Source organism: Notolepis coatsorum (assembly GCF_963971535.1).
Source record: "Notolepis coatsorum genome assembly, chromosome: 15".
Lineage (NCBI taxonomy): Eukaryota > Metazoa > Chordata > Actinopteri > Aulopiformes > Paralepididae > Notolepis > Notolepis coatsorum.
The window spans coordinates 93,766,544-93,786,688 of NC_140179.1; the positions used below are offsets into that span (position 1 = coordinate 93,766,544).

A 20,145-nucleotide genomic window follows, 5' to 3' on the forward strand; every position below is an offset into this window, starting at 1 on the left:
ACCTTATTTTGGAGATCGGGGTGATACTGTGACACTGAAATAAATAAAAAAAGATTTCATCAACTAAAATATACGTCTGCAGGTGGCTAATCTTGAGTTTCCGACCGCCCAGTAAGCTAACTATGGATACATCCAAAAAAAGGAAAGTCTGAGGAAAATAGAGGGTTTAATTCTGCATGGACAGATTAATTTGCTTTCACGACTAACGATGCAGGCTTACCTGTATGCCTGATATGTAGTGAGAACTTTTATTTACTTTTTATTTGATACATTTTCCACAAATAAGGGAAGGACTCAAATAGAGCTGCATAGTTCAGGGTTTTATTTCAAAGTAGGTCTACAGATGTCAGTGTTTTTTCTCCTCTTCTGTGTTTTATTTCAAAGTAGGTCTACACATGGTAGTCTTTTTTCAAAGTGAACTACTTTTTATTTTATAAATGTTCCACAAATAAGGGAAGGATTAAAATATACCTGAATAGTTCAGGGTTTTATTTCAAAGTAGGTCTACACATGCCAGTCTTTTTTCTCCTCTTCACAAGAGTTTGAGGTTTTCCTTTGTTATAACAGGTAAAAAATGCAATAAAATGTCAAAAAAAGATCTTTCGTAATTTCATAAATACAACAAACTGTGTGCTATAAGTATAATAAATCACAAATTACTTTGGGTATGGAGCAATCGTAAGGCGTTTTATGCTAAATGTGGGGTATGCTGGGCCCTGGGGGATAACTATATATAAAACATTATTACATGGCGTTTTCACATTCGCCGAAATGCTTGCTTGTGATTGGTCAATAGCCCCCCAACAGCGGTCATTATTTTTCAATAATGACCGCTGTGGGACAATAATGACCGATGTGCGCAGCTGTTCGCAATCAAGCCCACATCAGTGCAGCAAATCAGATACACCTGCCGCGGCTGCACTGACAGCGGAGTGTGTGTAGATTACAGAGGCTGCCCGCGATAATAATAATCACTTTATTTGGGCTGACAGAGCCACAGAACAACTGCGATTTGTCAAATGAATTAGGTATATTGTTAGTAAGTTAGCCATGTAATAAGCGGGATAATGTATAGCTTTACTCGGTCATTGTCGCAAAATAATTGACCTTCACTGACGTTTAAAACACCTCGCCGAAGCGGCTCGGTATTTTAAACTACGTGTCGGTCAATTATTTTGCGACAATGACCTCGTAGCTATACATTATCCCTTACTTATACACTGTGTTATCCTCATTTTAAGGCTAAATAGGTTTTGCGGCTCCAGATGACTTTTATTTTGTGGGGGGGGGGGGGGGGGGCTCTTTTGATAGTAAAGGTTGCTGAAGGTTTAAGTCATCGAACTGTCAGCTTGATATAATCTTTACTATAATCTTCGTGCTCCTAAATATTTGTTTGTCCTGACTTTAGGCAGAATCACAAACAGACAATGTGGACTCACTCACACTCTCACACTCACAGCTCCGGTCATGCATCCACTCAACTCCTAGAAAATATGGCATCAGGCTATTATTCTAAAAGTATCGATACTAATAAAATGGAGTATTGGACCATTTTTAAAGGCTGGGTATCGCAATACTTTTCTAGTATTGGTGTATTGTGCAATCCTACCCATAACCCTAGCAGAATTAGTGCCATGCTCCATCCAGTGAGCTACACAGGGAATGGAACCGTGAACCCTGGCAGTATTATGAGCTCTACCCATTGAGCAGTTGTTGCTTTACCGTGACCTCAAATAGAACATGAATACTGCTGGCCAAGAAGGAACTTTCCTAATCTTGTTGTTCATAACACAGACAGTGAATCACTACGATGACACTCTCCGTCGTGTTGTCAGACAGTAGACTTAAACCTGACTGATAACAGAGTGGTCATCATCAGGAATGTAACAGGGGGGGACCGGTTGATGGTAAAATTTTAGCCATCTTTAAGAGTGGGAAAGGGATGGGGGTTGATTGAATTGATTGATTGAAAAACTTGAATTAACAGATTGCAGAATGGGTACAGTACAACTCAATACACACAATTGTTAAGGGGATGCAGAGGCTCACACTACCCCCGCCATTTCCCGTCTCTGCTGTGCAGGCGTCCCCCAACCGACCTGTAGGAGTCGCTGTCCACAACGTCCAGATTACCACCCATCGACTTCCACCCGCTAACTCTGCCAATTGAGTTTGTATGACGGCTGGCCCAAGCCGGAGGCAACGCCGACAGCCGGATTCGATACCGGTGTCTCTGCGGTGGTAGACAGACGCTTAGTCCGCTGTGCTTCCCCGGCCGCCCCGTGAAAGTGCAATTCTTTTAAAACCTTGTTTTTGTGGGCGGTCAGGTGGCGTAACGGAGATTGCGTTCGTCACCAAACCCCGGAGCGGCTAGATTCGCCTGTTCGAATCCAGCTCACAGCTCCGCCGTTGTCACCAGCTTGGCTGGCCGTTCACACTAATACAATTGCCAGTATTAGAGGGTGGGAGAAGCTGGCGGGGTGGGTCCGGGTCGTTGTAAACAGCGACTCCTACAGTTCGGTCGGGGCGCCTGCTAAGCGCGGATAGGACCTGAGTGGGATAGTGTGATCCTTCCACACGCTACGCCCTCTCAATGAGAATCCGCGCTGCCAGGTGAAAAGAAGCGGTTGATTGGCTGGACGTAGGCCTGCCACGATAACACATTTTGCTGGGCGATTAATTGCCCCCGAAAATATCGCGATAAGCGATATTATTGCGACCGGTTAGAGAAATTTTTTTTTGGAGGAATTTATTTCCCAAAACTTTTATTTTGAAGCCCACCGCTCCGTCTTTTCCGGTGTTTAAGACTTTTATTTTGAAGCCCACCGACCGGACCGGAAGTATTGTTGTGATTATCAGGTACTTTTTGGGTACCAGAAAAGTCACGTGAAACACTGCAGACCACTGAATAGAGACGCGTCTCTAGGATTTCATAATCATGTTTGCAGCAGGCACAAGTGCAATAAACAAAGGATACAGTCACTGTGTATTCTGCCTCATTTATTGATTAAACAAAACCGACATCAACACAATTTGCCACCGAGCGGAGAGTTTAGTCTCGCAAAAAGATCGCTGACTTGTTAAGGCTTGTTGTTAGGTTAGGTGCTAATGTTGTGCTAGCGTTTTAGCATGGCTATCGTACATAGCGTGATCAATATAACTCGCTATTGATTGTTTGTATGAGTAACGTTAATGCTAGTAGAATAGACACAACGTGAGGTAATCACCATCCATTTTAAACCGGTTATTACCTAATGCTAACGTTAGCAAATAGACGCGACTGGTAACGTTACAGCTTGTTAGCCTAATGCTCGTTAACGTTAGCATAGACAGCCTAGCTAACGTTAACGCTTGTAGAATACACAATGAGAGGTAACGTTAGCGTTAGCAGAATAGACACAACGAGGGTCTCGTTAATGTTGTTATTGATTGATTGATTGAAAACTGTGTTTACTCTGTTTGTATGAGTAACGTTAATGCTAGTAGAATAGACACAATGAGGGGTAACGTTAGCCCCACGGAGCTCCTGTGCTGTGCTCTGTAGTAAAGCCAGCGGCCCGCCTCCCAACACGGACAGTGACTGACAAGGGGCACTGGGTCCGCCTCATTAAAACAAACGCGCAAATAGCAATTAATCGCGCCCGTCAAAATCATTGCATTCATTTTAATTATCGCGGCAATTAATCGATTTATTGCTTATCGCGGCAGGCCTGGACGTGTGTCGGAGGAAGCACGTGATAGCCTCCACTCTCCCAGACCGACTGTGGGGGGTAAGTGCGCAGCGACCAGGAAGGGGATTGGGAATTGGCATAACGACTAACATTGGGATGGGAGAAAATCGGAGGAAAATTGAGGGGGGAAAAGATCAATAAAAAAAGAAAAAAAAATTGTTTTTGTGAGAATGAATGTCCGGAGCTTAGTTAAAAAAATAAAATAAAATTAATTTAAAAAAGGCATTCGGGCCAAACCCCATACGATCAAAACTGAGAAGAGGGGAGAAACGAGTGAAACTGAATTTCCTAGAAGGGTTTTTCAAGGTGAAAGTGGAACATCCAGGTGTGGAGACTGAGATCCGATTCCTTCCCCTCCTTATCAAGCTGCCACTGCATGAACAGTGAGAGGGGTCTCTCAATCACACACACACACACACACACACACACACACACACACACACACACACTATGTCCACAGCAAACACAACCTTTGGATGCTAGCAGCAGAAGACTAAACAGAGATTACACGTACGCTTCGTTGTTAATGGACAAACAAATGCAGTCTGACCCACACGTGTGCAGCCAGACATGCAAACACACACACACACAGTATGTCGCTAATGGCCAAACAGCGTTCCAACAGGCCGGCGCTCTCTGCCACTGCGTAGTGCCACATGACCAGATATCCAGAAAACTGTATTTGATCGGTCATCTACTTCGGCAACGGTTAATGAAACGGGGCACAAATACCACATTCTCTATGGTGTTCTGTTCACCCTCTGTCAACATGTTTGTAAAGTTTTTCAACATGTTTGTAAAGTTTGTCCGTCAACATGTTTGTAATGTTTGTCTGTCAACATGTTTGTAATGTTTGTCTGTAACACGTTTGTAATGTGACGACCAACCACCTCAAACTAAACCTAAGCTAAACAGAATTGCTCCACCTGCCGGCCAAATCCTCCCCCCTGACCGACCTCTCCATCACAGTCGAGAATGCAGCTGTGACCGTGTCCCCGACCGCCAAGAACCTTGGTGTTGTCCTCGACGACCAGTTGAACTTCTCTGCTCACATCGCAGCGACAACCAGAACCTGCAGATTCCTCCTGAGCAACGCCCCTTCCTGACAAAAGAAGCCACCCAACTCCTTGTCCAATCAACAGTCATCTCCCGCCTCGACTACTTGTGTCGGGAGGACTCGAGACTATCATCATCCTCATCCTGCTCATCCTCCTCCTTCACCCCCCCCCCCCCCCCCCCTCCTCCTACTTGGGTTTTTTCCAAATCTTAAATCGTTATTTTTTCTATACATGTTATTCTTCTACCAGCCATGCAAGCAGCACAGAATCTTACATTAATTTAACGATTAGAGAGACAGAGAGAGAGAGACAGAGAGAGAGAGACAGAGACAGAGACAGAGACAGAGACAGAGACAGAGAGACAGAGAGACAGAGAGACAGAGAGAGAGAGAGAGAGACAGAGAGACAGAGAGACAGAGAGACAGAGACAGAGACAGAGAGAGAGACAGAGACAGAGACAGAGAGACAGAGACAGAGACAGAGAGAGAGAGAGAAAAGAAGCACATTACACAGTAGGCTACATACTTAATGTCAGACATATGAGCAGAGAGAGACAGAGACAGAGAGACAGAGACATACTGTAAAGAGAGAGAGGGAGAGAAATGGAGAGAAAGAGGTATTCACCCTGGCAGCTAAATGGCTCTCTGCACATCCCACTCTAGGTTCGACAGCTAAATGTCTATCATCACACTGATTAGTGTGTGTGTGCACTGTGCATGTGTGTGTGCGTGTGCGCGCGTGTGTGTGTGTATGCGTGTGTGTGTGCGTGTGCGTGTGTGTTTTGAAGGCTTGGCAGACAACAGGGAATTCATCCGAATGCCGTCTGACAACACTGGCGTTTAAATTGAGCCATAGAAGGAAGACGATTTGACCCGACTTGTCATGACGCGTCCTGGCCGTCTGACATCACCTCCTGCGGTTAGACTTCAGGGACTGGGGGAGGGGGGGACTGGTGTTCAGAGGCAGCGCAGTGCTTAGCAGCACTGTTGCCTCAGAGCAGGAGAAGGTCCTGGGTTTGAGCCCCAGCGGGAGGAGTTTGTATGTTCTCCCTGTGTTAGCGTTCCTCCAAGTACTCTGGTTTCCTCACACACCATAAAAGCATGCTAGTAGGTACATACTCTAACCATTGCCCTTGACCAAAGTACTAGTCTGGCATTAGAACTGGAGTTGGTCCCTGGGCGCTGGACCGTGACTGCCCACTGCAACTAAACAGTTAGGAGGATGGGTTAAATGCAGCGGACTCAAACACAACAAGTATAATGTAAAAATGTACAATAGAAACGAGATATTGTATATTATGATATTGTCAGTGCCCAGCAGAAAGCCAGTATCTGCATTTTGGTAGGGCCTAAGAAAAATGGGTTGGTTACTGTTGGTTGTCAGTTAAGACCATGGGTAGGTAGAGAATTTATTATTATTATTATTATTATTATTATTATTATTATTATTATTATTATTATTATTATTATTATTATTATTATTATTATTATTATTATTATTATTATTATTATTATTATTTATTTTTTAGCAAGGCACTTAACCTGCTCCAGTGGAGTTGCTCAGTGGTCAACAGTGTCAGACTGTGGTTGTACTGGGCAGCTCCTAGTGGTCAACAGCGTCAGACTGTGGTTGTACTGGCAGCTCCTAGTGGCCAACAGTGTCAGACTGTGGTTGTACTGGGCAGCTCCTAGTGGTCAACAGTGTCAGACTGTGGTTGTACTAGTCTGGGCAGCTCCTAGTGGTCAACACTGTCAGACTGTGGTTGTACTGGGCAGCTCCTAGTGGTCAACAGTGTCAGACTGTGGTTGTACTGGGCAGCTCCTAGTGGTCAACAGTGTCAAACTGTGGTTGTACTGGGCAGCTCCTAGTGGTCAACAGTGTCAGACTGTGGTTGTACTGGGCAGCTCCTAGTGGTCAACAGTGTCAGACTGTGGTTGTACTGGGCAGCTCCTAGTGGTCAACAGTGTCAGACTGTGGTTGTACTGGGCAGCTCCTAGTGGTCAACAGTGTCAGACTGTGGTTGTACTGGGCAGCTCCTAGTGGTCAACAGTGTCAGACTGTGGTTGTACTGGGCAGCTCCTAGTGGTCAACAGTGTCAAGACTGTGGTTGTACTGGGCAGCTCCTAGTGGTCAACAGTGTCAGACTGTGGTTGTACTGGGCAGCTCCTAGTGGTCAACAGTGTCAGACTGTGGTTGTACTGGGCAGCTCCTAGTGGTCAACACAGTGTCAGACTGTGGTTGTACTGGGCAGCTCCTAGTGGCCAACAGTGTCAGACTGTGGTTGTACTGGGCAGCTCCTAGTGGTCAACAGTGTCAGACTGTGGTTGTACTGGGCAGCTCCTAGTGGCCAACAGTGTCAGACTGTGGTTGTACTGAGCAGCTCCTAGTGGTCAACAGTGTCATACTGTGGTTGTACTGGGCAGCTCCTAGTGGTCAACAGTGTCAGACTGTGGTTGTACTGGGCAGCTCCTAGGTGTGAAAGGAACCGTGTGAATGTGAAGCAGGTGTTAGTGAAGAAGGTGAAGATGCTGTTGGAGCACCAGGGGAGACACCACTGGTCCTACACGCACCTCTCCAGGGGAGACACCACTGGTCCTACACGCACCTCTCCAGGGGAGACGTCACTGGTCCTACACGCACCTCTCCAGGGGAGACACCACTGGTCCTAACAGGCACCTCTCCAGGGGAGACGTCACTGGTCCTACACACAGCTCTCCAGGGGAGACATCACTGGTCCTACAGGCACCTCTCCAGGGGAGACGTCACTGGTCCTACAGGCACCTCTCCAGGGGAGACGTCACTGGTCCTACACACAGCTCTCCAGGGGAGACACCACTGGTCCTAACAGGCACCTCTCCAGGGGAGACATCACTGTTCCTACACACACCTCTCCAGGGGAGACGTCACTGGTCCTACAGGCACCTCTCCAGGGGAGACATCACTGGTCCTACACGCACCTCTCCAGGGGAGACGTCACTGGTCCTACACACACCTCTCCAGGGGAGACATCACTGGTCCTACACGCACCTCTCCAGGGGAGACATCACTGGTCCTAGTACACGCACCTCTCCAGGGGAGACATCACTGGTCCTACGTACACACACCTCTCCAGGGGAGACATCACTGGTCCTACGTACACACACCTCTCCCAAGGAACAACTCACTTAACCAGGAACAACTCAGCACTGCAAGCACTGTGGTGGGGCCACCCGCATTGAGCCGCACATTTCCGCATTTACCTTGCTCTCTTGTCTCAGTTAGGCTTCTTAAAGCTTAAAGGCCTCCCCATTAAGCCTCCCTGATAACAACAAGGTTAATAGCAGCAACAAGCCAACAGCTGGCCCAGACTAGCCTTACGTAACCTGGACTAAATCAAGTCAGGCTGCTCCCTTCCTTTCTATGTCTGTCCGTCTGTCTGTCCTGGGAGCTGGCTTGGTTAGGTTATATGTCTTGGTGTGCGCTCGGCTGGCTGAATGGTTGCCGAGCAGCGGCTGAATTTGCTCACAGGATAAATAAAGTGTCTGTCTGTCTGTGTGTCTGAGCACAATACAAGAAAAAGCTAGACATGGTTTCTGGCTTTGCGAGATCACGTGCGAATCCATCTTGCCAGGCTTTAAGTTATGCGCTTAGGCCTAAAAGAAAAAATTGTTTGGTTCCGTTTGCCGACCGACCCTGCCGATTTAGGTGCGACCCAATTTATTTTATGAGTTAAAAAAATATATATATTAAAAAATTTAAAAACTTTTTTAAATTACATTTTTTTTTAATACAGTTTCATTAAAATCTTAGTCAAACCTTTCGTATTATGGATATTAAACATGCTGTCAGAGTACATGCATCCATGTTGTCGTGAACATTTTAATTAAATAAAGAAATTCCCTATCCATAGTCGCCGTGGGAAAAAATTAAATAAAATAAATTCCCTACCTACCCATGGCCTTAACTGACAACCAACAGGAAACAAACAATATTTTCTTTTATGCGCTTAGTTAGTTATCAGCCATAGTTTGGACTGAAGTGGGTTGAAGTCGTGAGGACACGGTGGTTACTAGGCAACACGTCTTGAAGACACAGAGGCTAATGATTTTCCACTTACAACGTTGCGAATACAGTACCACCACGGCGGCGGCTCTTTCATATGGACTCTTCTCGAGAACACGGAAAAACACGTGTTCCATTTGAAAGCAAGAAGCACTTAACCAGAAATGTTTTTCGTTAGCAAGGTTTTAGCAAAACAATGTGTGTTTGTGAAGTACCGAGCATACGACTGGATAGACGAGACTTGGATTATAGCCTACTGCAGGTTGTGCAAGTTGTGAAAGAGTTTGTAAATGGATGTTTACTTAGCTGTTGTTAAACCAAATCTCCATTCACTTCAATTCATCAAGTATTTATATTACTAGAGATGTTCAGATACCATTTTTTCCTTCCCGATCCGATTCCGATACCTAAGCTTTGGGTATCGGCAGATACCGAGTACTGATCCGATACCAGTGCATACATTTAAAAAATAATTATATATTATATAAATTATAAAATATAAATAATTTTTTTTACAGCTACATATACTGTTTTATATATACTGTTTTTTAGTAATAACTAGAAAGTAATGGTATTTATTCAACAACAGGTGATTGTATAGATTAGTATCATTAATTGACAACTATGCTCACCCACGGAACTGTTGTTGGTGTTGGGACATTGGTTCCGCACGGACGTTATACGTTGTTGCACTTGCTAACCAGTCAGCTCCGGTTCAGTTAGCTAGTAGTAACGTCTATGTTGTGATTTTCGATGCAAAATAAATATTCAACATTCTCTTTTTAGACTCCGCCTCAGACTCTTATCCTTTGGCACTGAAAGCTAAACATTGTCACCGGTATGGCTGTCCTCAACTGCTCAACATGTCATTAATTGCGTGCATGTGTGCGAGAGGTCGATCAGTGACGACACTTAGGTTAGCCAGTTAACGTGAGCTAGATGGAAAGACAATGTAACGTTACTGGTGAAAAAGTGATTTACCTTGGAATACTCCTTTGCCAACTTGCTGTACTTTGCTTGCAGGCCTGCAGCCATTATTGCTGGATTATGAATAGCCCCAACTTTAGACAAGGTAACGTTAAAGATAAAACTAGCTCTTCAGCTAGCTCTTCAGCTAATGCTAACACCAGCAAGCGAACACATCAGAGCTCCCCGTCACACGCTCTCTCGGGACGATGGCATTTAAGAAAGTATCTGCTGTTAAAATGACAAACGGCATTGACACTTTAATTCACGCTCGATTAAAAACACGTTTATTTTATAATGCTCACTCTCAGCAAGAGGATGCCGCACGTGTTGTTGATAAATTACATCATATGGGATCGGAGCATAGATTTGACATGTACTCACCAATACCGATACCAGCATTTTAGGCTGTATCGGAGGCATTTCCGATACTGGCATCGGTATCGGAACAACTCTATATATTACCTATATGTTCACCGTGGAGACATGCAAGAAGAGGAATCTTCATGAATTCAAGGCATCACAGGGTGCGTAATTGATATAGCCTACAAATTATAATTTTTGGAGGAAGTGCTCCTTTAACCAGAAAAACCTCATGCCTAACCCTAAACCTAACAATAAACATAGCCCCTAACCATAAAATAGCTCCTTTACCGTCTGGGGTCTGGGCCAACGCTCCCACACATCACTTATGAATAGCCCCAATTTTTTTCCTACCCACAATGGTAGGAAAACAAGGGTGCACACACACAACAATGTAAGATAAACCAAACAGCAAAGCACCAGCTATTACAGGCTGTACTGTTCGCCCCAGGAGGGCTATTTCCTGGTCTGCTGTTTACTCTGTCTGTGATTGGCTGCAGAGTGTTTACTCTGGCTTTGAGCTGGCCAAACGGGAGCGAGGAACGCTGGGGGATGGAATGTCACCTGGCCTTGTAATTGGTCTAGGTGGGTGTCCTGGCAACAGATGGTTCTGTTTAGGGAAGACCAGCCAGAGGTAAAACACAGAGTGTAGGTGGGGGCGAGTGGGTGGGGGAGAGAAAGAGAGAGAGAGAGAGAATATGTCAAAGACAAACAAAGAGAAAGAGAGAATATGAAAAATACACAGAAAAGAGGAGAAAGAGAAATAAAGAAACATACAGGCTCATTTCCAATGGCGATAGTCTTTCACCTCATTTAACAGTGCTGCAAGAAGCATTGGACCTTTACATAAACTGAGAGGGGGGGAGAGGAGAGAGGGACTGAAGTGAGAATAAATAGAGGAGCGAGATCATGGGGAGAGAGAGAGTGACGGGAGAGAGGTGGAGAGGAGAGAGAGGGGGACTGGAGACTGGAAGACTGAAGCATGAGAAAGAGAGAAGGGGGGGGAGAGAGAGAGAGATAGAGAGCGAGAGAAACAGAGGGGAGAGACTGAAAGATGGAACGGAGTGAGAATGAAAGGAGGAGAGAGATAGAGAGAAGAGAGAGAAAGGGGGGACTGAAACACTGAAGGGAGATAAGAGTAGACAGACCGAGAGAGGGGGTGGACAAGAGTGTAGATAGACAGAGAGAGGAGAGAGAGAGAGAGAGAGAGAGAGAGAGAGATAAGTGTAGATAGACAGAGAGAGAGAGAGAGGTGGATACAAGTGTAATAGACAAGAGAGAGATGGAGGGGAGAGAGAGAGAGAGAGGATAGAGAAAAAGAATAGAGAAAGAAAAGAGATAATGGGAGTGAGACAAAGGCAGAGATGCACACAGACAGAGAGAGAGAGAGACAGACCGACCGACAACAGAACACGTCGTACAGTGATTACAGACAGAGGACATGGACATGAGGTTACCAACTCTCTCTCTCTCTCTCTCTCTCTCTCTCTCTCTCTCTCTCTCTCATGAATAGGGTCAGTGTACACGGGCTCGCTCTGCTAGGTTCTGCTAGGCAAGAATTAAGTCTTCCTCTCTCTCACACACAAGCACACACACATGCACACACACACACACACAGAAAGACAAACAAACAAAACCATTAGTCATGTGTGTGAACATGTGTGTGAGTGGGGGGGGGGGGGGGGGGGCCGGGGGGGTCACTCTCCCTGGACATTTGCTGTCCGACCTCTGACCCCTGTGGGTGAGTGGGCCCTTCCTGGCTTCCTGTGTTGAGTCATTCCAACATGCAGGATCAGAGAGAAACTCCTCTCCTTCGCTCTTCTCTTCACATCTCCTCCTCCTCCTCTCTTCCTCTCCTTCACTCTTCTCTCTGCTCCTCTTCCTCTCTGTTCTCTTTCCATCAGTTATACGCCCCCATCACAAGTATAATTTAGACGTGCTTTATTACAACGAGGACACATTGTTTAGTAACAGCCCTGTTCCAGTCTGAACACAAGCTCTCTACCCTTCCTTTCTCCTCTACTCCGCTATGCTCTCCTCTTCTTGTCCTCTACCCCATCTCCTCTCTGCCCCTCTCCTCTCCTCTTCTCTTCCTCTACCCCACTACCCCATCTCCTCCTCTCCCCTTCCTCTCTCCTCCTCTACCCTTCCTCTCTCCTACTCTACCCTTCTTATCTCCTCATCTCCTTCTCTACCCTTCCTCTCTCCTCTCCCCCTTCCTCTCTCCTCCTCTCCCCTTCTTCTCTCATCTCCTCCTCTACCCTTCCTCTCTCCTCCCCCCTTCCTCTCTCCTCCCCCCTTCCTCTCTCCTCCTCTCCCCTTCCTCTCCTCCCCTCTCCTCCTCTCCCCTTCCTCTCTCCTCCTCTCCCCTTCCTCTCTCCTCCTCTCCCCTTCCTCTCTCCTCCTCTCCCCTTCCTCTCTCCTCCTCTCCCCTTCCCCTCTCCTCCTCTCCCCTTCCTCTCTCCTCTCCCCTCCCCTTCCTCTCTCCTCCTCTACCCGTCCTCTCTCCTCCTCTCCCCTTCCTCTCTCCTCCTCTCCCCTTCCCCTCTCCTCCTCTCCCCTTCCTCTCCCCTTCCTCTCTCCCCTTCCTCTCCTCCTCCCCCCTTCATCCTCTCCTCCTCTCCCCTTCCTCTCTCCTCCTCTCCCCTTCCCCTCTCCTCCTCTCCCCTTCCTCTCCCCTTCCTCTCTCCCCTTCCTCTCCTCCTCCCCCCTTCATCCTCTCCTCCTCTCCCCTTCTTCTCTCATCCTCTACCCTTCCCCTCTCCTCCTCTCCCCTTCCTCTCCCCTTCCTCTCCTCCTCTCCCCTTCCTCTCTCCCCCTCTCCCCTTCCTCTCTCCCCTTCCCCTCTCCTCCTCTCCCCTTCCTCTCTCCTCCTCTACCCGTCCTCTCTCCTCCTCTCCCCTTCCCCTCTCCTCCTCTCCCCTTCCTCTCCTCCTCTACCCTTCATCCTCTCCTCCTCTCCCCTTCTTCTCTCATCCTCTACCCTTCCTCTCTCCTACTCTACCCTTCTTCTCTCATCTCCTTCTCTACCCTTCCTCTCTCCTCCCCCCTTCCTCTCTCCTCCTCTCCTCCTCTTCCATTCCTCTCTCCTCCTCTCCCCTTCCTCTCCTCTCCTCCTCCCCCCTTCCTCTCCCCTTCCTCTCTCCCCTATCTCTCCTCCTCCCCCCTTCCTCTCTCCTCCTCTCCCCTTCTCCTCTCCTTCCTCTCTCCTCCTCTCCCCTTCCTCTCCCCTTCCTCTCTCCTCCTCTACCCGTCCTCTCTCCTCCTCTCTCCTTCTCTACCCGTCCTCTCTCCTCCTCTACCCGTCCTCTCTCCTCCTCTCCCCTTCCCCTCTCCCCTTCCCCTCTCCTCCTCTCCCCTTCCTCTCTCCTTCTCTACCCGTCCTCTCTCCTCCTCTCTCCTTCTCCTCTCCCTCTCTCCTCTACCCGTCCTCTCCCCTTCCCCTCTCCTCCTCTCCCCTTCCTCTCTCCTCCTCTACCCGTCCTCTTTCCTCCTCTCTCCTTCTCCTCTCCTCTACCCGTCCTCTCCCCTTCCCCTCTCCTCCTCTCCCCTTCCTCTCTCCTCCTCTACCCGTCCTCTCTCCTCCTCTCCCCTTCCCCTCTCCTCCTCTCCCCTTCCTCTCCCCGTCCTCTCTCCTCCTCTACCCGTCCTCTCTCCTCCTCTCCCCTTCCCCTCTCCTCCTCTCCCCTTCCTCTCCCCTTCCTCTCTCCTCCTCTACCCGTCCTCTCTCCTCCTCTCCCCTTCCCCTCTCCTCCTCTACCCTTCCTCTCTCCTCCTCTCTCCTCCTCTCTCCTTCTCTACCCGTCCTCTCCCCTCCTCTGTTGTCGTCATTGTTATGATGGATTTCAGAAAGGACAATAAACTAGTCAGCCATTTGAAAACCGAATGTAATGGTAAATAATATGTATAGTCTTCTTGATTCCTAAAAAGCTTACGTTTAGGAAGGTGATAGTTTCCCAGACAGGGACCCAATACCGTATCAGACTAAAATAACAGCAACACATTTTCGTCCATTACATTCACACAGTCAACACTCCTTTCCACTGGCTGTCCTGCCATTAGGACCACCCCTGAAAATCCTTTGATTGGTCGGTTAGGTTTGTTCTTAGTATTCTGCTCATCGATTAAAAAATGTTTAAATGTTGTTTCCACGTTAGCCTATATCCTGAAGAATTAGGTGCTGGGTGATAATTAGCTGAAATCCATAATCACTGTATAATATCATCACATTTAACTCAGACTAGGGGTGGAATGGCTCACAAAAATCACGGTTTGGTTCATATTACGGTATCCTCCATTTACCAGTAGTCCAATAGTCATTTCTGAGACAAACTGACTGACCCAGCTGCACTCTCACCACATCGCCTGGACAAACTGAAAAGGTCCCGCTCTGTTTTGGATTTAAATGCAGCGGGCATTAATTATTACTAATGTTAACTGAACTTAGTATTCCTTATTCTTACTTAGTGTTGTACGACAGTAAATGGAAATAGTCAAAGGCCAGTTACAAAAGCACTCCATAGATTGCAGCAAAGGGTTCCACAGTACCAAAGTAAACCCAGGAGTGATGGATTAGACTACACAGCTAAATTCCACAGTACCAAAGTAAATCCAACGGTCTCTAGGTGCCCAAACAGCGGTGATCGAACCGAACGGTTCCGATTCTTTAGACAACGCGCTCCATCCCTAGTAACGACAAATGAAACAGAAAAAATGTAAACACCACTGTACAAATACCACTTCCTCCACCGTGTGTTGGCCCTCTGTCAACATGTTTGTAATGTTCGTCTGTCAAGATGTCTGTCTGTCACCATGTGATTGGCTGTTGGACATTCAATTGAATTAAAAGTGGCAAAAAATTTAACAGCCTATATATACTGGAGGAATGCATTTACCAAACATAGCAATATGGGTTAAACTAGATCAGTAGCTAAGAGATTCATAATGTCGACGATATCTGGATTTTGGGGGTTTTATCACTCAACCTATGAAAAATCATGACAAGCACAAGATTTACAAGAGATACCTCGGCATGTGGGAAACAGTTTTACAGATCTGTACATCAGAATGAATCAACAAAGTCACTATTATAGAAAGGAACACGGCAAGATTATGGGAAATGCGCTTGCCGTCTTCTCCAGTGTCAGACAAGACACTGCGTTCAAACAAATGTCCTCCCTGTGCATTCAAACTTAAATTGACTAATAATGTCTGTTATGGAGGACGTCCCTTTACCAGCAACCACAATAGATGACCGACCAGTAGGGCTGGGAGGTATATTATATCCACTATGAATAATATATACCGTCACGTATCCATGCAAAGATATGGATTTTAACAATACTACTAGTTTCTGCCACAATGTGAATGTATAATAAAATATATGCACTGTTGTTACTCTATATTTTGAAGTTAATCAAAAGGGGTTTTCCTTGCAGCAGTGATTAAAAGAGTAAGAAGAAAACAGAACATTTGAATGGAATAGTACCAGCATGACAATTGTATTATTATATAATGACGTAAAGAAAAAAGAAGATCTAATAATAAAAAAAATAAAAATAAAAAAAAACAGCGATGTGATATTCTGGCTGCATCTCCCAGCGCAGCACCTGCTGCTACCTATAGGGGGCTTGAGGAACACACCTCCATGCAGCGAAACAAACGGCTCTGACAGGAGAAACCTGGCCTGCATTCCACTTCTGCACTAAACAGGTTATGTTGCACGAATTACAGTCTGTGACGTGTACTTACAGTACGGCCTATAGGCTGGGCGTATATTTATACTCACTACACTCTCATAAAAGAAGGTTGAAGCAAGCAACACTCTTAGGGTGTAGTTACAACAACCATTCATTCCTTTTTATTTAATTCTACTGTAATGGTACCTTATTGATTGATTGATTGATTGAAAACTTTATTAACAGATTGCAGAATGGGTACAGTACAGCTCAATACATACAATTGCTAAGGGGATGCAGACCAGAGAAAGACTTTCGTCTTGTTTACATCAGGGTCCCCCATTTTCAATTCATCATAACATGACACACACGACATACAGATAGACAGTATACCTTACTGTTGGACTACCTTGCCTTTTTGAGTTCACTCTTCCCTGTGTAGCTCAGTTGATGAGCACATGGTACAAATAATGCCAGGGTAAATGTTCAACTCTCTTTGTAGCTCCATGGGTAAAACAAGGCCCTAACACTGCCAGGGTTAGGAGTTCCATTCCTTGACCTTATGTAGCTCAGTGGGTAGAGCAAGGCACTAACACTGGGTTCCATTCCCTGTGTAGCTCAACAGGTAGAGCAAGGCACTAACAAGTGCCAGGTTTAGGGGTTCAATTCCTTATGTAGCTCAGTGGGTAGAGCAAGGCACTAACACTGGGTTCCATTCCCTGTGTAGCTCAACAGGTAGAGCAAGGCACTAACAAGTGCCAGGTTTAGGGGTTCCATTCCCTGTGTAGCTCAACAGGTAGAGCAAGGCACTAACAAGTGCCAGGTTTAGGGGTTCCATTCCTTATGTAGCTCAGTGGGTAGAGCAAGGCACTAACACTGGGTTCCATTCCCTGTGTAGCTCAACAGGTAGAGCAAGGCACTAACACTGCCAGGTTTAGGGGTTCCATTCCCTGTGTCAGTAGATTATTAATAACTGTGCTGCTAGCTGTTTTTATTTAATCATTATTTGAGTGTCTTATATGTATTTTCGTGCAGCTTTTTAATGGACTTAGATGCATACACCTTTTTAGTTTATATTTTATTTTTAACCTTTATTGTTGCACTGTTCCTCTGGGCTGGGAGGAACAGTATTTAGTTTTTGTGTGTATGGAAGTACATACACAAACTTGAGTCTAATAACAAATTAAACCATTCCCCATTTTTCTGAGGACCCCCCCGCCCCTCAAGGACCCCCTGTTGGTCCCCGGACCCCACGTTGAGAACTCCTTAGCAGAGCCCTCGACGGTCGACGCTACTATAATGACCCAGGAGCACAGGACTTTCGCCTCTGTGTGGGATATTATTGTTGGCTGCTGGCATGGCCTTGAGAACGCTCGTCTGATCACTGTTGAACTTTATTCACGTTAAGGGAAACCAGTACCTACCATAAAACGTGTATGTATTATTAGTTATACAGTTGAATTTTACACCATTCACTTATCACGAGAGCTACCACGTCTCGTGTCCCATTCACACCTGAATATAAAACATGTATGCAGACGTGATATACCTTCATATGTACTCCAAATAAACAGTTTTTCAATCGTTGTCAGGTGTGAATGAATGAATGAAAACTGTATTAGCAGTCTTGTTTACATCAGGGTCCCCCATTTTCAATTCATATAAGGCCCGCTACAGTAGCTACATTATTACAGTCGTGTGATTTATTTACCACAAGAGGATCAAGCAAATACGAGAAGCTGGAGGTTCTTTCCATTGATAAGAAGAATTAAGAAGCGAGGCTGGAACTCTCGGGCGCCTGCAGGGTTACAGATCTGTTGACTAAAGCCTTTCCTGTTTATAATCAGCCTGGGAAAGTAGCCACGAAGAGTACGTTTGTGAGGGAGCGAGGGGGGGGGGGGGGGGGGGGGCGGGGATGACAAAATCAAAGCAGGGGGGAAAAAATCAATAAACAATCTGTCACTTGTAAATGCCACAACATTAGTTAGCCCCTTTCGTGACTGATGAATCCACAGTCACTTGCTCCTCAATAGCAAACCAACCTATGTTGACCATGAAGGACTGGTTCTGACCGAACCGTTCGTTCTACAAGTATCACAGAGACATTTCAAAGGTACTCACAGTTGCACGAGGGTTTCGGACAGAGATACGGGATGGTTTGAAAGCTCGGCGTTGCTAATAAACATTTTAAATATTTTTTATAAACTGGTTAACACTGCTCAACACTGCACTATTTCCGGTGTTGGGTGCATGATGGGTGATCACAGCGCAGGCGCACCAGGCAGCCAACGCCGGAAATAATGCCGTTTTGAGCAGTGTTGACCAGTTTATAAAAAATAATTAAAATGTTTATTAGCAACGCCGAGCTTTCAAACCATCCCGTATCTCTGTCCGAAACCCTCGTGCAACTGTGAGCACCTTTGAAACGTCTCTGTGATTCTTGTAGAACGAACGGTTCGGCCAGAACCAGTCCTTCAGGGTCAACGTACGTTGGTTTCCTATCGAGGAGCAAGTGACTGTGGATTCACTCGGTGCATCACAGTCACGGAAGGGGAAAGTAGCCACAGAAAAGTAAGTTTGGGAGAGAGGAGGGGAGGGAGGGCAAAACAAAGCAGGGGAAAAAAATCAATACCAACAATCTGTCACTTGTAAATGCCACAACATTAGTGAACAAACACAGACGCGAGGAAAAAGAAGAGTTAAGAGAGTCATCTGGGCTGTTGTTGCCAACAAGTCTCACCTCTGGATGATTCGCCTGCTGCTGAAATCCCGTCTCAACGTCCCGACGGTTCCTCTGGTCTCTGCTCCTATTTCCCCCAAACAGTTCCAACCAACGCCTGGGAATAATACTAATAAAACTCAGCTCCTCTCTCTCGGTCCTCCAGAAAAAGTTCCGCGTTCTTCACATCCTCATTCGGAATAACAAACCGTGCGAAATAAACATCATTAATAATGTGCCAAAGAAGAAGCGAAAAAGCGCAAAGATAGAAAATCCCGGAGAATTGTTGCGCGTCGCTGCTGTAGCTGCGCGTCCGTTTTTTTTTTTACTTTCCGATTATTCCCAACAATCGTCGCCGGTCTTCTTCTTCTTCTTCCTGTAATAAAGTCTCCAAGGAGCGCATGTACCTGTTACCTGTACCTGCCCCCTCCTTCAGGTGCGTGTGGTCAGACGCGCGCAGGTCACTCAGAGAAACACACGCACTCGCTCCTCTCGGTTGACTTGAGCCACAAGCCCAACTGTAAGCGCGACAGGAGACAACATGGGGAACAGGGAGTAGGGGATATCTGCAGAGCCGCAAGCCCAACGTCTGGGCGGGGCTTCGTGGCTTGGACTAGGTTTGATGACTGTGCGTGGGCGGGGCGTCGTGGCATGTACCTGCAGGCGTGCGTTCCTGATATCAACTGGGGTTGCACACACCTAATGGCGCCACGTGCGCGTGCTCCCGCGCATGCGCATAAATGTCCCCTCGCTTGAGCACAGACTACAGACAGTGCCTAATTGCCTCTACGAATGGAATGTAACACATATCATTCACAACAAGTTAGGTGTGAATGTATCTGAGAACATATTTAACACACCTGACGACCGGCGCTATTGATATGCAAAGTAGCCCAGGTGGGTACTTATAGCGAGTTGGCGAGTGCAGCGCATTCCTGTGTGCGTGCACGCGCTTTGGCTCAAATCTTACCCTGCACGGAGTGCAACCCTGTCCCAAGAGCAACGCAAGCCTGTGTACCTGGTTTTGTTGGGCGGGGCTTCATAGTGCGCATGCGTGTGGACTGGAGCATGTGAGAGTATAAGAGCTATTTTAACACATCCTGCGTCCATAAACGTCGTACAACGTGTTTCAAGGTCATGCTAATTCTGCCATTCCACGGCGTACGACGTTATTGAGATCATATTTCATTTTTCTCGCCATGTTATTCATAATTCCCTCACGGAGCCTGGTCTGATGCAGTGGGAGCCTGCACAACTCTGCTGCAACGCTTCAATACTGCCGCCTGGTGGATGATCGGCGAGTTGCAACCGGAAATGGATCTCTGGAGATCTCCGGTGCATCTGGCAAATGCGTCCGACATTCACATATTGTTGCGGGACTGTAGACACACATCCGTGTGTAGCGATCGCTGCCTTAACGCAATAATCGATACGATTTGGGCGTTTATTATGATTATACAAACCGGAAATGGATTTAGGAGATCGCCGTCAAATAAGTTGGATCTTTTTCCTCCAGTCTCATCGGCGAACGGTAAGAGGACGCTGACGTTACTTTCAGCCTGTTTGTTTATTATTATCAATGCAAACTG

At 46.5% G+C, this 20,145-nt stretch overlaps 1 protein-coding gene across 1 annotated transcript in view; it reads right to left on the reverse strand.

The window, feature by feature from the left end:
* The window catches only part of LOC311242143 (plexin-B2-like), a 339,450-nt gene extending 320,410 nt beyond the window's left edge, over positions 1–19,040 (reverse strand). Inside the window, 1 exon segment of the mRNA XM_084331096.1 lies at positions 18,578–19,040. The gene's annotated coding sequence lies outside the window, so the exon portion shown is untranslated.
* Positions 19,041–20,145: the final 1,105 nt, after the last annotated feature.